The sequence below is a fragment of the Nannobrachium achirus genome, assembly GCF_963921795.1.
Source record: "Nannobrachium achirus genome assembly, chromosome: 13".
In the NCBI taxonomy this organism is placed as follows: Eukaryota; Metazoa; Chordata; class Actinopteri; order Myctophiformes; family Myctophidae; genus Nannobrachium; species Nannobrachium achirus.
Window position 1 is genome coordinate 25,568,608 of NC_137833.1, and position 21,041 is coordinate 25,589,648.

A 21,041-nucleotide genomic window follows, 5' to 3' on the forward strand; every position below is an offset into this window, starting at 1 on the left:
TGCAATATAATAAGCCATCCTCTCCAATAGTCCATGTTTTTAATCAAGCCATCAGTGGATCCTGTTTATGTCCAGCCTATCCTTTTGTGTTTAACTTGCTTCAATGTAGAAGCATCATTTTGTCCAGCCTCGGTTGGCTTGTGGCGCATGCCTGTTAATGGCATACCGGTTAAACCGGTCCTCACCAGTGGCACTTACTCACTTTCTAGCATGTTGAAATCCAGTCTGAAGATGTCCTCATGTGACCTCCCTGCCAAGAAAAAAATAATAGTTGAGACAGAGAAAAAAAGAAAACACATAAGCGGTGTTTCCTTCTCAGATTTCTCACTGTCTGTCTAGATAAAGAAGATATCCCAGGGGGAGTGGACAGGCAGTACAAAACAAAAAAAGTGGAGCTGTGTGTGTGTGTGTGTGTGTGTGTGTGTGTGTGTGTGTGTGTGTGTGTGTGTGTGTGTGTGTGTGTGTGTGTGTGTGTAGATCATGTGTACCGTTTTTTGTGGCATTTGAAGAAAATATGTAGGAAAAGGAGCAAAAAGTGTGTTTTGGAGAAAATTCAAGATGGCGGAAAATCTATCCTGGCGCAAATGGGCGTGGCCTATATGGGGAGATGCGTCTTGACCCAAGGAATCCAGGGAAAAAAGAATTTTAATTTTCCGATCTACGGTTCAAGAGTTACGGGGCAAAACGTAAAGTGGGCCGTTATAGCGCCACCATGAGGCCGAGTGATGTAATTATTTTTCGATTCATTCTTAAAATCATTGCAAAAAAAGTTAGACCAAGGCACTCTTGAGGGACAGTTAAAAAGCCTTTATTTTAGGGCTAATGCATAGCAAGAAATATAAAAAAGCACCTACGCGTTGCGGCACAATGCCTTCTTCAGGGTGACTCATTCTTAAAATCATTATGAATCTCCTCTCCGAGGTTTGAAACTGTAGCTCCTATGGTTTACGAGAGAAAAATACTTGAAAGTGATTTCTTGCATTGTCCCATTATAAGTCAATGGGGACAATTAAGCGTCGTTTTTTGCCGATTACGTCGGCATGGTAAGGCGGATCGGAACGAAAGGTAATAGAACACCATTCCCGGCCGAGCCGCACATTTTGATGTATATATTGCGCGAGTGGCGTAAATGGTGCGGCACTAGTTACGCGCCGAAGTTCAGGCTACATACACACAGACAGACAGACACACACACACACAGACCCACACAGCCACGTATAGGGAGCTGCACACAGCTCCAATAAAGGGAGGCTCTGTGCACATCAAATGCTAGGTTTCCCTATACTCCTCATACTTTGGATTAATATCTTCCCGATTCTAAATGGACACACAAGAAAACATAAAACAGTGACCTTAATGAACATTAATGAACTGCCTCATTATTACATGTAACCATGATGTGTCCAATACTGATGAAGGCCATTGTAGTCTAACATGGTTACAATAACCATGCTTTCTCCAATAATGATGAAAGCCATAATAGCCTATCTAAAACATGTGTGACATATGTTGAACTGAGACTCTGGGCAGCTCCCATTATGACTATCCTCACAGCTCACATGTCGAATCACCGCTCCCTGCCATATCCGATATCAGCAAAGCCAAGTAGACTTTTTGTCACACCCTGCGTCATGTGATGTGGGCAAACAACTCAATGCCTGACATCGGGAGGTGAGGAGGTTGGTAAGGAGATGGGAGGACACCTGAGCCCTGGCTAATCGTCTGTGCCTTCACACCCCGACGTGGGTAGCTTGTCACCTAATCTCCTCCTCACATCCGTCTCGTTAGTGTGGTTAGCCAGGGTTTAGCACGGTCAAGTCATGGGTCTGGTGACAATCGGATGTGTGTCTTATCAATGCGAAGCAATGCCCACACTGCAGGGTGTGGTTGGAATGGAGCTCTATTGCAGTGCTCGCCACCGTTACAGAGATTAACTAGAAGCAGTGCTCTTCCGAGCACAGGTCTCCACCAGGCCACACAAATCGGCCTGTTATAGCGCCACCATGAGGCTGATTTAAAAAATGTGGGGCAGAGGTTCTGAATTAGCATCCAGGGAGTGTGTGTGCTCAGTTTGGCAGCGATCGGGCCAACGGCGCCGGAGATTAGCTGGTAACAACCAGGCCACACAAATCGGCCTGTTATAGCGCCACCATGAGGCTGATTTGAAAAATGTGGGGCAGAGGTTCTAGATTGGCATCCAGGGAGTGTGTGTGCTCAGTTTGGCAGCGATCGGGCCAACGGCGACTGAGATTAGCTGCACAGAAACTGCGAGGACACACGGACACACGGACACACGGACACACGGACGGACGGACGCACGGACGGACGGAGGGGAAAACATACTCTCCCTCAGCCTTCGGCTGGTGGAGACAATGATGGGGGTAAAGGGGTATTTGTTTAAGTGGCTCAACCATTGTATTGATACTGCTCATGATACATGCCTAACCACAACAACGTGGGTCCCTCTGCTCCAGTGATTCTCAACCTTTCATTTCACTGCTCTATTCTATCTTTCCTATCATTCCTACTATTACTATTACTACTAATACTCATCATACTTAATGAGGTAATTAGTCTAACAGAAGGATTAATGATTAAGGGGAAATATGTGTGTAAATTATGTGAGCTATAGTGCCAAACTGTAATGAGCCATATGTGGTCATGTAATCTTGGGTAAGACAGTGTTACAGTGATTAAATATGACATAATTACACTCTAGAGATAGAGGTGGGTAGCAAATATGACCATCTGGAACCATTTCTAATGAGGAGAATAACATTGGAGAGTTGATAGAGCATCACAGAGTATACACATGGAAGAGAGAGTGAGAGTTACCCAGAAAGGGATATTTCACTTATAAAATATAAAAATAAATAAATATAAAAAAGGACAATATCAGTCATTAGAACCAGGATGGGCGTTTTAAATGAATCTATCATGCTTAAAATGGAGTTTGGAATCATAAACAAAAGTTTGAAAGTGAAATATCCCTTTAACATAAAGGTATAAAAAAAGAAAACCTCACAGTTCTTCCAAGCTGCAAACGGACAAATCAATCGGAATCCACTGTCTTGCTTTCTTGGCACAGTTTCTCAGATTCTCCAGTGTAACCAAACTTGGTTACACTGTAATGTCCACTTGAAATGTGACAACCCTGTTCAGCAGTATAAATTAATAATCTTGCAGACCTGGGTCTTGTCTGCGAATACATAAAGTTATGTAAGTGAATTTGTTATTGTTCAAATAGATGTTAAATAGAGCTAGATTCCGTGACAGGGAGGGAGCTCAACGACTCTCCAGCTCTTTAGTAAAAAAGTAATTTTATGGGAGGGAGAACTCATACAGGATAGGCTACAACATAAAAAAAGTTATATTGGAAGTGATAAAACCAAAAGAATAAGACAAAATTAGAGCTGTAACACTGTAAAAAAATGAAGCTGATAAAACGATCTTTGTGGAGTTATCTCTCCTGTGAATTGGTATCTGAACCTGAAAATGTATTTTCTGTTTACTAATGAGCTGGAGAGGACTGAACAATAACTGATTACTACCAGAATACAGAGCTTTCAATTTTTAACAACATTTATTTTATTTTATTTTTAGAAAGAAATATCACTTAGGCCTACATCAACGTTAAGACTGATTTGAGTGGGACAGACATTAGTTGTTCAATAATAGTTTCTGGTGTTGAGTCTACATGGTCCGCTGCACCGCATTATGCCTGTGGATCCTCACCTCATCATATCTCACCTCATCACGCATGAAATTTGACCTCCCAACTTGTCAAATATGTCAGCTTGATCAAAGGTGACAATTTGAGGTGAGAATATGTTGCAGCATCCTTTGTCAACCTTGCATTTTGTTTGTGAAGGCAGTATTATTGACAAACACAAATGTACCTATTCTTACATCATTCATTGCTCTCTAAACCACTTTGGGACAAACCTCAGAATGAAAACCACCCCATCATACACGTCGGTTTGCACAAACAAGGACTCTCTTTTGTTAAAAGTGAAGTTGATTTGCAAAGGCTTTAATGAGCAGGTTTACCACAAAGTGCCTCACAAGAAAAACAAAAACACGCACGCACGCACGCACGCACGCACGCACGCACGCACGCACGCACGCACGCACGCACACACACACACACACACACACACACACACACACACACACACTATACAAAAACATGAGACAATTGGGACTCACTGGTAGCTGAGTGGATTGTGCATCAACCACATAATCGCAACATCCCCAGGTCAATTTAGGCTGGAGAGACTTGTGCTGTCTGTTCCTCCCCACCCTGTACTCAGTTTCCCGTCTTCTTGCTATGTTGAATCTAAATAAATCAAAATAAATGCTTACAACAAAATGACAAACAGATGATCTATAATCTCAAAGTGATTATAAAATTGGGGAACTAAAGCACTGGATGGGCCGAAAACTTTCAAATATGGCCAGTGTTTGTGAGTTGCCTAGCTTCATTGGGCTATTATGATTTATGTCTGATCTGAGAGTTTGGGCAGCCTAACTGCATGTACAGTAGGCCTAATCACATTATGAAGGATAATATGATTATGTATGAGCGTGCCGGGTTCTATTGTCTCCTTCGAGGGTCGCAGCTGTGGGTCTGCTAACAGAAGGGTGCCAGATACATTCATTATGTGTGGATATTGGGAAAGGTCTCCTGCTGCTGTGAGACTCACATTTCCCCCAATGTCCCAACTTTAAGTGTGCTTGCGTGTGCTCACACGCACTTACGAAGGCAGACATGTTCCCCTGGCCCTCACACACAACACAACAATGTGTTTAGCTTGAGACTCTGCTGTTTAGCACTACTAGCCCTTACCCGTTCAAAGATATGAGCTCCGAAATGATGTGCAGTGTGTGGATTATGGGATGTGCACTGTGCACACAGTATATGAGGGATGGAAAGTAACTTTAACTGGTGCTTGCATGCTAATATGTAGGAGCATCAATGTAAGAAATACCCGTTCCATTTAACGGCTACAGAGATACTGTGTACCGATCTGCATGATTTTGGACAACATCTGTAACAGGGCCAGAACCACCCCCCCCCCCCCCCCCCCCCCCGCCCGCCCGCCCGCCTGCCCGCGTGCACACACACACACTCCCCCCCCCCCCCCCCCCGTGTGTGTGTGTGTGTGTGTGTGTGTGTGTGTGTGTGGGTTTGTGTGTGATTGTGCATGGCCTGAACAACAGCGCCCCTCCCTTAACATGTGTGGTCACAAAAGGTACTGTAGGCTAAATAGATATAGATACACCATAAAAATGCAATTATACAGCATACGATTTGTGAAAGTGACAAACGGGCTTCACAGTTATGTCAGGTGTGTTCATATGCTGATGGTGATGCGATTTCAGATCAATTGCTCCAGCCACTGAGGAGAAACGCGGTTTCAGACAGACAGACACTCAGACAGACAGACAGACATTCGGAAAATTATATGTTAGATAAGGATTTTAAGAATGACAGATGCAGTATCAAGGCCTACAGAGGAGCACACACCTGTTTTGTTGCACATGCACGTGTACACACACACACACGCACACACACACGCACACGCGCACACGCACACGCACACACTCACACAAACCGTCTGGCAAGTTTGTGATAAACCCTATATCCGTCGTAGCACCCTGTATGTCGTGCACACAATTCGAGGCGAGCGACAGACAGATAGAAAGTCAGAGAGTGTGACAGGGGGAAGAGTCTGACAGACGAGGTGAGAGTCTGGCATCCTGTGGTTCTCAAAGTGGATGTCAGGGACTCTCTAGGTTCCTTTATGGGGGTCTAAATTGACCATTACAAGTCTGTCACTTTCAGGGCCGTGCTTAGCGATTTGGAGGCCCCAGGCAAACCCCAGTTTGAGGCCCCTGGGTCGGGAGCCATAATGCGGGTCGCGGACCAATTTCTAGGGGTCGCGAATAAATACTCCCTTATGTTTTGTTTCCTATATTTTAGCTTTTAATTATTTGAAAATATATATATATATATATATATATATAGGCCTATATTTTTTTAATAACACAAGTTTAATAGCCTATAAACTCTAGCACTTTTTCAAAAGAATTCCAGAGAAAATAATAAGAGGAGGAGGGAGAAAACAGGGGTTGAGTGTTTTACTCAGGGACACTGCAACACATTGCTAACCTGGCCTGGAATCGTACCTGTGACAACCAGGGATCTGGTTCCCTTGGCAGGCTCACTAACCACTCAGCTATGGATGGCCACAATGTTTGACATAAAGATAAAGAATGAGCTTCAACTTCTCTCACCAGAAGCAACTTACACAGGACAGGTAAAGTAATAAGAATAAGAATACTGAGTTAAACATTACATTACATGACCATGTTAACAGCCTTTTGTTAAGGGCCCTTTTACTATTTATATATGAGGGTATTGAGAGCTTGAGTTTGAGAGCTGGTGGGGCACCAAATGAATTTGGGGGCCCTCAAAACGTTAAATATAAATATATACAGTATAAATCTTGTTTATATTTTTAAGGAGACTAAAGTAACTTGTGACATTAAAGCTCTTTTCAGATAATCAGAGCCCATTGTTGCAGCGACAGGCCAACTTCTTTCAGGTGGTAATTAGCTGCATGTCTGTGGCAGAAATGTCATCTAAGGATGGTTGCTTCATGTTAAATAACACACTTCAGCTCAAGTTTCATACACTATTAAACCTATGAATTGAATCAGTGTTATTACTTATAGTGTTTTAAAAAAACGTAATTATAATAAGAATAAGAATAACTTTTAAGTGCATGTTTTGCAGTGGTTTTCAAAGACAAAGTTTGTCTCACAGGACAGTCAGTGGGTTAAGGCTATACATATCCATTCGAAGTTAAACACATAGGCTACATTACATGACTATGTTAAGGGCCTTTTTACTGTTTATTTATATTTGACGATAACTCATGGAGCCCCCTGGGTGTTTCTGTTTGAGAGATTGAGAGGCCCCAAATGGATATATTTGGGCCCCTCAAAATGTTAAATATAAATAAACAGTATACAAACTATGCGTGCCATCTTTAAGAAGCCCCAGTAAACCCTGTGAAAGTATTTCAAGTTAAACATCACATTTCATGTTAAGGCCCTTTTTACCCTTCTTTTATATTGATCTCATCCCGGGCCCCACTTCAAACTATCTGGGGCCCCCAAAATGAAATGGAATTGATACACATATATTATATGTATATATAAATATGGGGGCCCTCAAAACTTTTTTTAAATATAAATATATACACACACTTTAGAAATAATGTATCCATTCCCTGCATCGATCCTTCTTAAAGTTAAAGTAATGTACGTGACATCACAGAACAGACACAAAAGAACCGCTTGGGTAATCAGGACCATTGTTCTCTGGTCACACCTTTGAGAGCCACGCTCTTTTCAGATTCTAATGAGCTAATGTTAACCCTCACCCTCACTTCAACTGTTCTCTGTCTCACAGTTGAGAGCTCAACTGGGGCCCCCTGATGGCCATGTTGGTTAAAAAAGAAAATAATAATAATCTCATGAGGCCCCCAGGCTGTGAGGGGGCCCCAGGCGGCTGCCTAGTTTGCCTGTATGGTAAGCACGGCCCTGGTCACTTTGACAGTGTACAAATGGAACCAAACGGTCCATTTGGTTCCATTGGTAGTAGGTACACTATGAAAGTTAAGGGGATTATATTGGCATTCACAGATATGGTCTTAATATTGACGACATCAGGGATCTCCATATATGGGCATAAAAGGGATTAGGGATCTCCATATCTCCATATATGGGCATAAAAGGGATTTGGTTCGGAAACCTTCAAATGTAAAAGTTTGAGAACCACTCTCCTATAGCACCCCTGGGGCACCAGGGCAGAAAGATATAGGGCGGTTGGGGGTTACGCTGACAGACAGACAGACAGACAGACAGACAGACAGACAGACAGACAGACAGGGGGAACACTGCAAGACGACGGGCTGTAATTTTAAGGTAGTGCCCCGCCCTGTTTTTCTTTTCCTCCTCCTTGTGAACAACAAAGCTGCGTCACCGTTTAGGAGGAGTCTGAGTCAGTCTGCTCTTTGCTTCAATCATAAACCGACGACTCGAGTCCATGAGGTAAGAAGAAGAGTCTAGCATTCCAGTCACTACAGATATGTAGCTAAAGTCGATATTATTTAATTGTCCACCTAGAGACACTATGGATCTATGGAGTCGTGCTCAGAAAGTGGAAACTGCGTAGCCCAAGTGAAGTTTGGACGTGAGCGTTTGAAGTGAACATTTTTTTAAAAAGAAGAAAAAACTAGTAGTCTATATCTTTTCTTCTCAACGCCGGTGGATGTACTGTCGGGGTTGGACTTTTCCTCAAGACGGGACTGATCGAGACCCAAAAGGAATAGTACGTTTCTTTAAACTGTTGACTGTGTGATCCTTGCCGTGGGAGGAGCGGGGGAAATCCATCTTAAAACTGCAAGGTATGTTGTTCGCGGTGTGTATATTTATGTGTGTCTCTTAATCGCCTACAATGACAGTCTTCTCTGGGAAATAAATGTGCTTTTAGTGGCGCTAATTCGATTGCCTAAACTTTTCTCGGAAACAAACAGCTGTTGATCCTGTAGCCTGGCATTTTTAAAGCAGCGCCCACACTGAATAGTACCTTGTTTGTCCTTTTAATATTTTCTAAACCCATTTTTGGCTCAAACCTGGCGGCCCTGTGTGTCTCTCTGCCTTTCACTCTTGGTGATGTCATGGGTTTACCCAAGATCTAAGTTTTGGGGAAATCATGAGCCTAACATTTTCCGTTAAGTCGTTGTGCAAGCTGTGTAAAGCTATTATAGCCAAGGCTTTAAATGGAATCTTATGACTGTCCGTAAGAAAAATCTAAAATCTTTAGTGTGTTCGTAACTTCGTAGACACTAGACAGACTATAGCCCCGTTCCGGGCTCCTACACCGCCTTCTACGGTTACCAGAAAGCTGTTGCTCGTTATTTACAATCTGGCGTCTACTAGGCTGCTATGGTTACTTACTATACATAGAGTTGATCAGCTGTCATTAATGTGAACAGTCAACTTTTCACCTTGTTTTATAATCCCAAAATATGTAGACCTAATGATTTTTTCCCCTCACCTTTTTAATTGTTATTGTTATTTTATTGTAATGCCCTAACTAGCTACATTGAACACATGTTAGGTGTATGGAGTGAATGAACCTGAATATGATTCTTCAATTGGCGTCCAGCTTGGTAATGGTAATACAACATGTTTTTCAAAATACAGCCTGATATATTCATTCCATTCCAAAATACAATTGCCAAAACACCTGTGGGCATGCCTGAGGAATTGACAAATTTACAAAACAATGTATTCTTTACTGCATTGTGTATTATAAGTGGTCATTCTAAGTGTGCAGTTGAGGTAGTAGGCCTAATTCAAAATGTCTCCATCTAAATTTGTATTATATTAAATATGACAATATGACATTTAAGTAGCAGACACTCTTACCCAGGGTGCAAGATCAGAGTAGGTTGTGGCATGAACCCATTTACCCCTGTCAACAAATGACAGGGTAAATGCTGAAGTAGTGAAAAGAATACAATTAAGTGTTAAGTAACTGGGATACCACAGGTAAACATCAAACCTAACATCTGTCTAAACCAGTGGTTCTCAACCTTTTTACACAAGTACCGCCTCAGAAAATATCTCTTTCTCCAAGTACCACCATAACAACTGATGTTAAAATACAGGTTCGTAGACCTATCCCATCCTGTTCAGCTATGCACAATTAACACGGGAGGCCAATTTTTTCCTTGTTTTTGTTGCATCCCTAAGCCAATAATTTGATGACCAGGACATCGGCCAGATTTAGCTACTACATTTGTGAACTTCTCGTGTAAACGGATGATATTTCTAATGTGACCAATTCTCAAATCCTAATAACGTCTAGGTGTGCTGACATGCTCATTTCAGCTTATTTCAACCAATTGCTTGTCAGAAGAACTACCTGTAGTATAATTTACATATTTCACTCAACTTATGACTTTTTTTCTTAGAACCAGTGGTTCTCATGTACCAATGAGAACCACTGGTTTAAACAATATGCTATCTAAATAACATGCTTATTATGTGAAAAGTAACAAATATATGTATACATCTGCATAGTATAACTGGGATTTATAAAATATATTACAACAAGAAGTGATACAAGGATTTGAGTGAGGTAAAGTATGAGGGGACGAGTTATCACAGTGGTTCTCAACCTGTGGGACCCAGGGGGGGTCGCCTAATTATTTTGGGGGGTCCCCAGATGATTAACTTAATGGGCAACATTGTTTTCTCACTCGACAGTAAACAAACCAGCGTACAGTTTAAGTGTATAGAGGGTATCTGAACATTTCCAAAGTGACAATTTGAGGACTTTTTAATACCTCTAAATTGACAAATTAAATATTGGTCAAATTGTCAAGTATTAGAGGCAGAAATTGTGAAAATAGCCGAGCTACATGCTCATGGCCTGAAAAGGTTGAGAACCACTGGGTTATCAGACTGTGGTGGAAAATGGGGAGTGAGTCTGCTGTCCTGACTGAGGGGGTGAGGCCACTCCACTGCTTGAGAGCTAGGATGCTTTGATCGATGGCCAGGGTGTCTTAGGAAAGGCAGTGACAGGCGTCCGGTGTTAGCTGATTATTATAGAGCAAACAGAAGGGGATGTCTGGCCAGGGTGTCCTCGGGATGGGAGGGATAGACTTCCTTTGTCAAAGTGAGCGGGAAGGGGTGTAGGGGGTGGATCATGTCATCAAGATAAGTGGGTGCCATGTCCCTGATTGCCTTGTGGTTATTGAATTGGAAATTCATCTCCACAATTGAATAGCTTTTTAAAAATTGTAGTACATTTTAACCTTACTGGGTCTAACATTAGTAACATTATTAATTAAAACATTTTTTGGATAATTACGTATTTCCGTGGAATATGGCTTTCATTACTGGTGCACCGCCTAATCGGTCGCCCTTAAAATCCCATAAACCACTGCCTGGAATAGAAAATGGCAGATGAAAGTGAAAATATTTATTCTGAACCGAACAGAATTCTAGCTAATGTTACGGTCAGTCATTACCATAATTCTCTTCTTTCATTATCATGTTGTTTAGGAGGCTGCTTTGAACAAAATTGTTGTGGTAATGAAAACACCTGTGCAGCTATGTGGTATAGTGAGCTTTAACTATACAATTATAAACCATTTATATTAGAGATGTTACCGATCAATCAGCAATGGATCGGATCGGGCCGATCAAAGCGTGATCGGCGATAATCGGTGGTTTAGATCAAAAGGTAAATTCACCGATCCGATCGGATCGGTGCATCCGATCAACCAACCGTTCAGTATGCCCACTTGAGGCCATTTTGGGGTATTGATTTCCACAGTGCTGAAGGAATAATTAGTTACTGCTATGATAATAAATACATAGTAATGCTGGTAAATAACTATAAGGCAAATATATAAATGAATTCATGAGTGAATGAATGAATTAAAGTTAAAACATTAACATTTAGAAAATATAAATAATAACTTGATCGGTGATTGATCGGTATCGGGTGATCAAACTTTTGTGATCGGTGCTCGCTGATCGGTTCCAAAAAACCTGATCGGACCATCCCTAATTTATATTATAATTCAATGAATGAATACTGAATATCCCCTGTCACTGCTGCATCTGTCAAGTTTATTTGAACTATAATTGTAGATCGTAATCTTATTTTGCACTGAATAAGAGAGAATCGAGCACTCGTCAGAAGAATAGTTCACAGTTTGTGCATATCAGGGGCACGGTTCTGGAAGAAATAGTATCTTAGAAAAGATCACCAGCACTCACTTTGATCCTTTTTTAGGATTTCTTTCACTCATTAGCCCCAGCAGCTGATCATACACAACGGATGTTGTGGCCCGCAGACCTTCCTCAGCGTGAAAGCCTTATAATGGAAGAAAGTTTTGCATATCGTTGGAATGAAAAAACTTGATTTGACAGCAGTAAACATTAATATTTTTCTTCTCTAGATTGATTGTGGAAGACCAGTATGAGGTAGATATGATGAACTGTGCAGAAGAAAACATTTTCTTTTTTGCTGGAGACAAAGTATGCTACTTCAAAGATAACATTAGAGGACATTATGCTTCATCCAATGCCAGACCATTAACATCATCTGTCAGGCATTTTAGTGTTGCTGTGGAGATTTGGGCCAAATGGAGACGAGGGCAGAGGAAAGGAGATAAGAGGAGAAGAGGGAGTAAGGAGAAAGGAAAGGAGACAAGATGATATAGGATGAGATCGGGCAGATGGAGAAGAGGAGAGATATAGGGCAGGGGTCTTCAACGTTTTCAGGCCAAGGACCCCTTAGTTGAGAGAGAGATGAAGCAGGGACCCCCCCAACCTGTTCATATATTTTCATCATTTGACAGTCACAGCACAATCATCAGTGTATTTTGGATTCATGTCAATTGGTGTTTTCAGATATTTAACCACCATACCTTTTACGCTATCTGCTCTTTTACCCCTCTACAACAAACCTCTTTGCCGAAAATAGCCGATCTACAAGCTCACAATGCCTCGGAGCTGTAGATCTGCTATTTTTGGCTACAATTCTCAGAATATGGACACTAGGGTTCAAGTTGTTAATATAAAAAGGATTGGAAGATTTGGAGGACCGCCTGTAGTAACTCTGAGGACCCCCTAGGGGTCCTGGACCCCCTGTTGAAGACCCCATATATAGGGTGAAGGGGAGAGGAGATTGGGGAAGAGCAGACAGACAGAGAGATATTATTAGAAAAGACAGGAGAAGAGAGAATTATGACGTTAATTGTTAAATGTTGGTTGTTGAATTAATGATGTTTATACGTTTTTTTGGTAGACTTCTAATTGTACTTGACATTCTAGTGTTCAATCCATTTGACCACACGTAATATGAAATATTGACCTGTATACAGTCATATTTGTTGGAATTCTAAACGAATGACTTCTGATACAGCCATTTAAGGTCAGGTAAGGCTTTGAGTCAGGCGAACGCCCTTATGTGTCATATAATAACAATATATCATGGCTGTCAAGGAGTCAACTGGTTTTATAAATCGTACATTAGGGCTGCACGATTTTGGGAAAAAACCTAATTGCGATTTTTCTGACTAATATTGCGATTGCGATTTTATTCGCGATATTTACAGGGGCTAAAGCAAAAAAAAAGATCCTAAGACGGAAATTTATTTTGACTTGACTAGCAAGTATTATGCTGCATTTTGACGATTTCGGTCATGTTATTAACATCACGGCTACACCCCCTCACCCCCATTTTTTGTTTTCTCTTTTTTGGCAAATCTGCCTCGATCTCATAAATGGCCCCTAGAGACTCCTCAGGACGAAATCCATCCCCAGGACAGAGAACCTTAACCCCTGTATTTATATATTTATTTCAAGGTAGGATAAGTGATAGTTCTTTTTTTGTTAACTGTTTTACTGCCAGATGTTGTTATTTATTTATTGGGTTTTGTGCCAGCAAAAACACCTTACCTTTGCGATGTTATAGACAAAGATGTTTTTTTTTTTTTTTTTTCACCATTATTATTTTATTTTCTCCTTAAATAGGTGTACCATGGCTATACCAGCAGTAGAGGGCAGCCTCATGCAAGAATTAATGTGAAAATGGCCTCGGTAGGCTGCCGTCCGTCAAGGCAGCTCAATCGCTACAGACCAATAGATCCAGAGAAAATAACAAGGAAGAGTGTTGTTACTCCATTGATGCTAACGTCCAGTGGGTTTTTTAGAGCACTTTTACGGGAGCTGTCTCTACGGTACACACCCGCGCGACCCCTCATCAGTTTACAGACATCAAACCAAGGTACAAAAGAACGAGCCAAAGAACGTACAATTGGCATCGCGCCGCCGGGAAAAATGGGGCGAACGGGAACGTCCAAAGCGTTGATAGAGTTAAAAGGATGATATAATAAATTATTTTAACCATAGGAAAATCATTTCACTACCTTAGGTCAAGCTTCCGTTGAATATTTATTGTGTAATACATTTAAAAAATAAATTGATTATTATTAACTAGGCTAATTGGCAATCATGTAAATGGTTTGATTCAGTTCAGTTATATTTCCAAAAGATTACCTTTTATTTTGCTTTAGCAATATAAAAAGGTTTTATATTCAGAAAATCTCAGTAATAACGCCTCTCATTGTCAAGGAAATTATTTAACCAAAGAACATCATTTAAGCTTCCTTGAATATTTATTGTGTGTTTACATTTAAAAAGGAATTGATTATCACTAACTAGGCAAATTGGCAAATGGTTTGATTCAGTTCAATTATATTTCCAAAAGATTCCATTTTACTTTGCTTATTAGCAATATAAAACGTTTTTATATTCAGAAAAATGTCAGTACTGGTTTTGTCTGCCTCTCATTATTGTCAAGGAAGAAAGTACCGTATGTGCTGCCTTGCTTAAGTTTTATCAAGGCAAAAAAAAGCACCATAAGACACACACCATAAGTTTCACATGTGTGCGGGCCCGGGGGAGCCGCAGCATGCTGCACAGAAATTACTTTCACTTTCAGTTTACGACAAACGGGATCTAATCTATGCACAAGGATTTAAGGATGTTATATTTATAATGATTACCAGAACATTCACTACCTGTAGCCATGGAGTAGGCCTACTCCTCCGTTGGAAGGGAAATACACTGTTACGTGCTGTTAGACAGACAGTGTCATGCCTTGGCTTGGCTCCTCTCCTCTGAGGAGATTGGAGCAACCCGTAATGCTAATCCTCGGTGCGGCGATGCGCGGGCACAAGGATTTAAGGATGTTATATTTATAATGATTACCAGAACATTCACTACCTGTAGCCATGGAGTAGGCCTACTCCTCCGTTGGAAGGGAAATACACTGTTACGTGCTGTTAGACAGACAGTGTCATGCCTTGGCTTGGCTCCTCTCCTCTGAGGAGATTGGAGCAACCCGTAATGCTAATCCTCGGTGCGGCGATGCGCGGGTATTTAAAAAAGACACCACAGTTTGATTTGATCATTGCTTAGTCAATTATGAACGGATTTCTAAAATTAAAACGTCTGCATAATGCTTGGGAAGTCAACTTTGATAAACCGTGCAGCCCTATCGTACATATTCCAATTAAAACTAAATTGGCAACAGCACAATCCATAGTTACACAGATACTTTGTGACACTTGTACAAAGTCACTGTTGTGAGTGCAGGGTTTTCTTAGTTGAGGAGCAGGGCGGGATCTAGCTTGCATGGCGCAATAGGCGAACACCCCCCCCCCCCCCCCCCCCCCCGCAACCACAGCATCCCTATTTTGAGCATGTCATAATATGCTAACATTTGGCAAGAATAGGTAATAGGTGAACAAACATGCACTGAAAATAGAAAATATACAAGCTCACAACATGTTACACAGCGATTTGACAGTTGCCAAATGTTGTGATCTTTTAGATTGTCTATTTTTGCTGAAGACATTTGGTTTAGACGGGGCGGGGTTTGGGAGGTTGGGTATAGACCCCTGGGGGTCCCCGGTCAACAAAGTATATATATCTATTGTATATACATTTAGAATAAGCCAATTATCTTTATCATGCCTATTAATTTCAACCACTGATTGTTGCCACTGCTGTTGTACTCTGCTGGCACACCTGTCAGTTAGGAGTCTCCAATGGCAGGACGGTAGTGGTCTCTGTCCTAATCCCCCTGTTAAAACATTCCCTGCTGACAGCCAGACAGCCTCAACCCATAGGGGTACTGGTACATGCAGTGACACATGCCTCAGCCCATAGGGGTACATGCAGTGACACATGCTTCTACCCATAGGGGTACATGCATACAGTGACACATGCTTCTACCCATAGGGGTACATGCAGTGACACATGGGAATCTGACAACCTAAATACATTTGCTGCACAATGATACATACATGTGCATATGCACAATTTACCAAACATTCAGAACAGGGACAAAAATATCTATACAACCTCCTTGGCTAAGTCTAGCCATAATATAACCCAAAATGCATGTCATTGTTTTCATAGGTTTGTGAGGATAGCCCAGTTACAAATCGGATAATACATTACATAATATGTAATGTATTATCCGGCTATATTATAGCCTACTCAACAATGATTTTTACTTTGGTGTCAGAAGTTGCTAACACATATTTCATATATATATATATATATATATATATATATATATATATATATATATATATATATATATATATATTTAAAAAATATATATTTTTTGTGCTTTTGCCTTTATTGACCAAGGGAGGTCCTGTAGACTGACAGGAAATGGGGAGAGAGATGGGGAGTGACATGCGGTAAACGTCGTCCGGATCGGGAATCGAGCCGCCGACACCGCGGCAACCATGCCTATGTGGCGGTGCCTATGTGTTATGCGCCTTGACCAGTAGGCCACCGGATGCCCCACATATTTCATATTTTTAATAGGCCTATATCTCAAAAATATCTAAGATGGTTATACCGTAAATATCAGTAGAAGAGATTTATGGCTCTTCTACAGAATATGCTGACTCCTAACACTGGTGTCACCTCATGTCATGACTCATGACATGAGGCAGAATATAGGGAACAATGTCTCATGACCGATTGCACCAGATAAAGGAAGCGTGTGTGTGTGTGTGTGTGTGTGTGTGTGTGTGTGTGTGTGTGTGTGTGTGTGTGTGTGTGTGTGTGTGTGTGTGTGTGTGTGTGTGTGTGTGTGTGTGTGTGTGTGTGTGTGTGTGTGTGTGTGTGTCCATCAGATTTACTGTATGTGTCCATCAGATTTACTGTATGAATAGTGTGTTTGTTGGTGGTACTTTTAGAATTTACAGGTCACTCGTGGTATCCTGTTGCCATGGCTGTTGATACTAGATTATGTGATATATCTATTTTGTTTCCATTAGTGAAATGAAAGTGTCATAAGGGGCAAAAGAGGGGCATGATTTGATCAATATGCTTTATCCAGAAGATTAGTTTATATGGCCTCTGAAAATATTCGCCCTCTTCCCACCCTTGCTATTTATCATGTTGTAGTCATGTGTTCTAACGTCTATGCGTTCAGATTCACCACATAGCCTGTTAAGCAGGAGGTGGTGTGGAGTCAACACATATTATAAGCAGTAACAGTCATCTACACTGTATTTAGCAGTAAGAAATGTACAATGTTGATGGGTTCCAGAACACTACCTTTTTTTGATGGACAAGCAGAGTCATAAGGTGAAAGCGGACAAACCTATGCTGCAATTCAAGTTGCATATTTGGTAATCATTGAAAGTTGGGACATTGGTTGTATTTTAACCACTTAAAGTGGAATGCCACTCGTTTTCAAATTTGAACTGTCATTAATATATCTTAGAGTTGTTGTGAGGAAATAAGAAAAGATTCCCCCCCTTCTGTGTTGCCTAGAACTGAAGGATTGATTGTGGGGTTGTGTGTTCAATGACATCATGAAGATGTACTGCAAGCCAAAGAGTACATCTTCATGTACTCACAGAAGGGGGGGACTTTTTTTTTCTTCTTATTTCTACACAACAACTCTAAGATATATGAATGACATAGTTCAACGTTGAAAATGAGTGGTATTCCCCTTTAAGCCCTATTTGACTAGAGTCCCCCAGGGGCCAGGGCTCTATAATACCTGACCTCCTCTGTCCTCCTGTCATGAAACCTATTGTCCCTGTTCTGTTGATTAAAAGTATAGATACAGTGTGGTGGACTAGTAACAACTGTACTAATTAGAATGAGAACCAAATGAAAGAATGGAGAATTTCACGTTTGTGGCATTTAGCCGTCAATTTAAAACAAGTTAGTGTGAGCAGTGAGTAATGAGCGCTATGTGTCCTGCTTATTTTTGGTGGAATTAAAACCTGGCACATCTTGATAATAAAGTAGTCTCCTATTCTCCATCCCACTAACACACTGATTTGCTCTGCCTTAGTTAGTTGAGCTAGTACAGGGGTTTTCAACAGGAGGTCTGTGGACCACTGATGATCTGTGAAGGTATTGCATGTGGTCCCTGACCATGCATTTATTAATGTAGTTGTGTATTATTTTATATTTATATACATGGTACACTACTCTACACTGTTCCATGGAACAGTGCACTAAATCACCTGGTTACCTATGAAGATGCGTCAATGTTGTCTGGGTCACTGGGAAGTCGGAGCTCAAGAAATTCCACAGCAAAGATGGGGAAGTGTACCGGATTGCCTGATTGAGTCATCATAATTATTAGGAACTGTGCCCATACTGTATGTGTCTGCTCACTCTCATACGTAAGATACAAATCAGTATATGAGTTAACATGAGTTTAGCGGAAGGTTGGATTAAGTAAGGGAATGGAATAAGGGTCAGTGTAGAAATCCCTTGTTCACAATTGGTTGAAACCCCCTTGGCTAGTAGGATACAGACTGAGAAGACCTGAGATATTGGTGGACACATTTATCCCATCTCTGACTACCACTCGAATCAGCCATAGGGCTGGGTGATAATAAGACTTCAAATCAATATCACGATTATTTCAAACTGTTGCCTCAATTACGATTAATGAACAATCGATTATTTAACAAATATTGAAAATAGCAGATCTACAAGTTCACAAAGTGTTGCGCTGCGAGCCTGCCAGCTTCTTCTAAGCCGAAGACCGTTTCATCGGTGCCTCCTCTGCAGATTTATTTTCATCACATAATTTCTTTTGGTTAATCAGACGAATCGATATAGTCAATTAAATCCCTTAGCATTATTTTGTCTATTTGTTGATATAGATTAAGTCAGTCGTTTATAAGTCAATTATTGGTTCTAAATATCGGTTTTGATATATATCCAGTTAATAGCCCAGGCCCCAGCCCTAACCTAATCAACATATTAAGACTCAACAATATTTATCTCCTCTTTGCATAATGCAACTGTGGGTGCCACTGCCAAGAAGTCCCCACACCCACACACTTAACGGCTGGCTTTCAGCCAGCTGAAAATGAAACGAAACCATGTATCAGTGTTGTGAAGGACTTGGGGAAGGTTTGGCGTGCAGTGACAAAAGAGAAGTCAGCTAGGCTTGTTCCTAACAAGGGAAAAAGAGATATTGGCTTGAAGGTGGCATAACCGTTACCTTTCCAGTTCATTTTCCCATAGCTTTTGTTTGACTGGCTTGGCAGCAGATTTGAAACGGAAACACATAAAGCTGTCACATGGTTCCAGATCTGCTGCCGTAACCATACAATATGACGGAACAGTGGAACAGTGGAATATGTAAAAAGTCTTGTGGTTAGTCTCTGGTTAAGCCCTGACATTGATTGATCCTTAGTTGCAAGTAATGCAAGACTAGACCTTGAAGTTACATACCCAAGGTAATACCATACCTGAGGCCATGTTAACTTAGCTTGTAGATACTCTGCTGTGTAATTAACACAGTTGTCAAAGTATTGTCATGCATTGTAAAGAAAAGTTTTCTGGTATGCTTGGTATTCATCTAGCTATTTACTTAAATGAATACCATGCATGCAAATGTGAAACATTTGACCTCTATGACAAAGGCTGTCGGCCTTTCTTAGCCTGATAATAATACTTATTAGCCTAGGTTACGCTTAAAGCAAGTGTTTAACATGAACTTAATTTAGTAATTGCGACCGTAAGGTCGCAGTTTAGTATGAAAACCTCCACCGGCCGTCCGTCCGTCCGTCCGTCCGTCCGTCACACACGTCACACCTTTGCCCTGCTCAATGTATACGTGTAACGCCTGATACTGAGGTGATGTGTCACTGTGACATCACAGATACTGAGGTGATGTGTCACTGTGACATCACAGGTGAGATCGCAGTGATGTCAGATACTCAGAGCAGGGATCTCCATATTTAGGCATAAACAGGTGACATCACAGTGATGTCAGATACTCAGAGCAGGTATCTCCATATATGGGCATAAAATGGATTCTGTTAGGGATCTCCATACTGTATATGGGCATAAAAGGGATTAGTGATGTCAGATACTCAGAGCAGGGATCTCCATATATGGGCATAAAAGGGATTAGTGATGTCAGATACTCAGAGCAGGGATCTCCATATATGGGCATAAAAGGGATTCAGATGGAGATTCAACTTCAATGAGTAACAATGGCAAACTGTCAACTGCCCGTATGTCTTGATAATTGGTAAAACAAACTTTTGGCCTATTTGTGGCTTATCATCACATCCAACCATCTTAAGATACTCAGCTAGTGGGGAATGCTCTCTTCCCTGGTGAGAATTGCCCCTTTATATAGGGCTTGTTTGTGTATTGTATGACATCACGCCACATCATCAGCTGTGGACTCTGTGATGTCATCGTATCTCCATATATGGCCATCTCCGTATATGGAGATATAAGTCGTCCATGCCCAGGTATGGGCTGGTGAGGTCAGACTTTGTGTGATGGGTAGGTTATCTCCATATATGGAGATTCAACATTCCAGGTGTAACTATGGCTGCCCGTATGACGTGAGAGGTGGAGGCTGTGATATTTGTGGAGATAAGCGACCAACTTATCTCCCGATTAGGGAGTCTTACTGGTGTATACAGTGCAAATTTCCATAAAGATGCAAGAAGGTAATAAAGGCTGAAATGAAAGTGTTTTCTTTGTATTCCTTACTAGTTGTGGCAGTAAAGAGTTAAAAGAGTTAAGAGTTGGCTGTTCAGAAGTCACCACTCTTCCTCATCCCGTTGTGTCTTCCTGCCTTCTACCCAGGGAGTAGCATGCTTGTTTGTCTGTTTACAATTAGACACATAGACATACATATACTGTGTGTTTATATACCGGAACCAATGTGGCACTATTCCTTTTGTGTTTTTTCGTGTGATTATATTTACATGTATTATTATTATTTCTTTTTAAATTATTATTATTATTATTATGTATTTTTTATATTGTAAAACAAAGAGGAAGTATAAAGAAAGAGTAAGACAGTTTGGAGGGACAGAGCAGGGGAGCCTATCTCTACACACCAT

At 41.1% G+C, this 21,041-nt stretch overlaps 1 protein-coding gene across 2 annotated transcripts in view; it reads left to right on the top strand.

Annotated features, from left to right (window-relative positions):
• The first annotated feature begins 8,116 nt into the window (after positions 1-8,116).
• The window catches only part of b3gnt2b (UDP-GlcNAc:betaGal beta-1,3-N-acetylglucosaminyltransferase 2b), a 46,582-nt gene continuing 33,657 nt past the window's right edge, over positions 8,117-21,041 (top strand). For both annotated transcript variants that reach the window (XM_080740971.1, XM_080740972.1), the window contains exon 1: positions 8,117-8,480. The gene's annotated coding sequence lies outside the window, so the exon portion shown is untranslated. The remainder of the gene's footprint in view (positions 8,481-21,041) is intronic.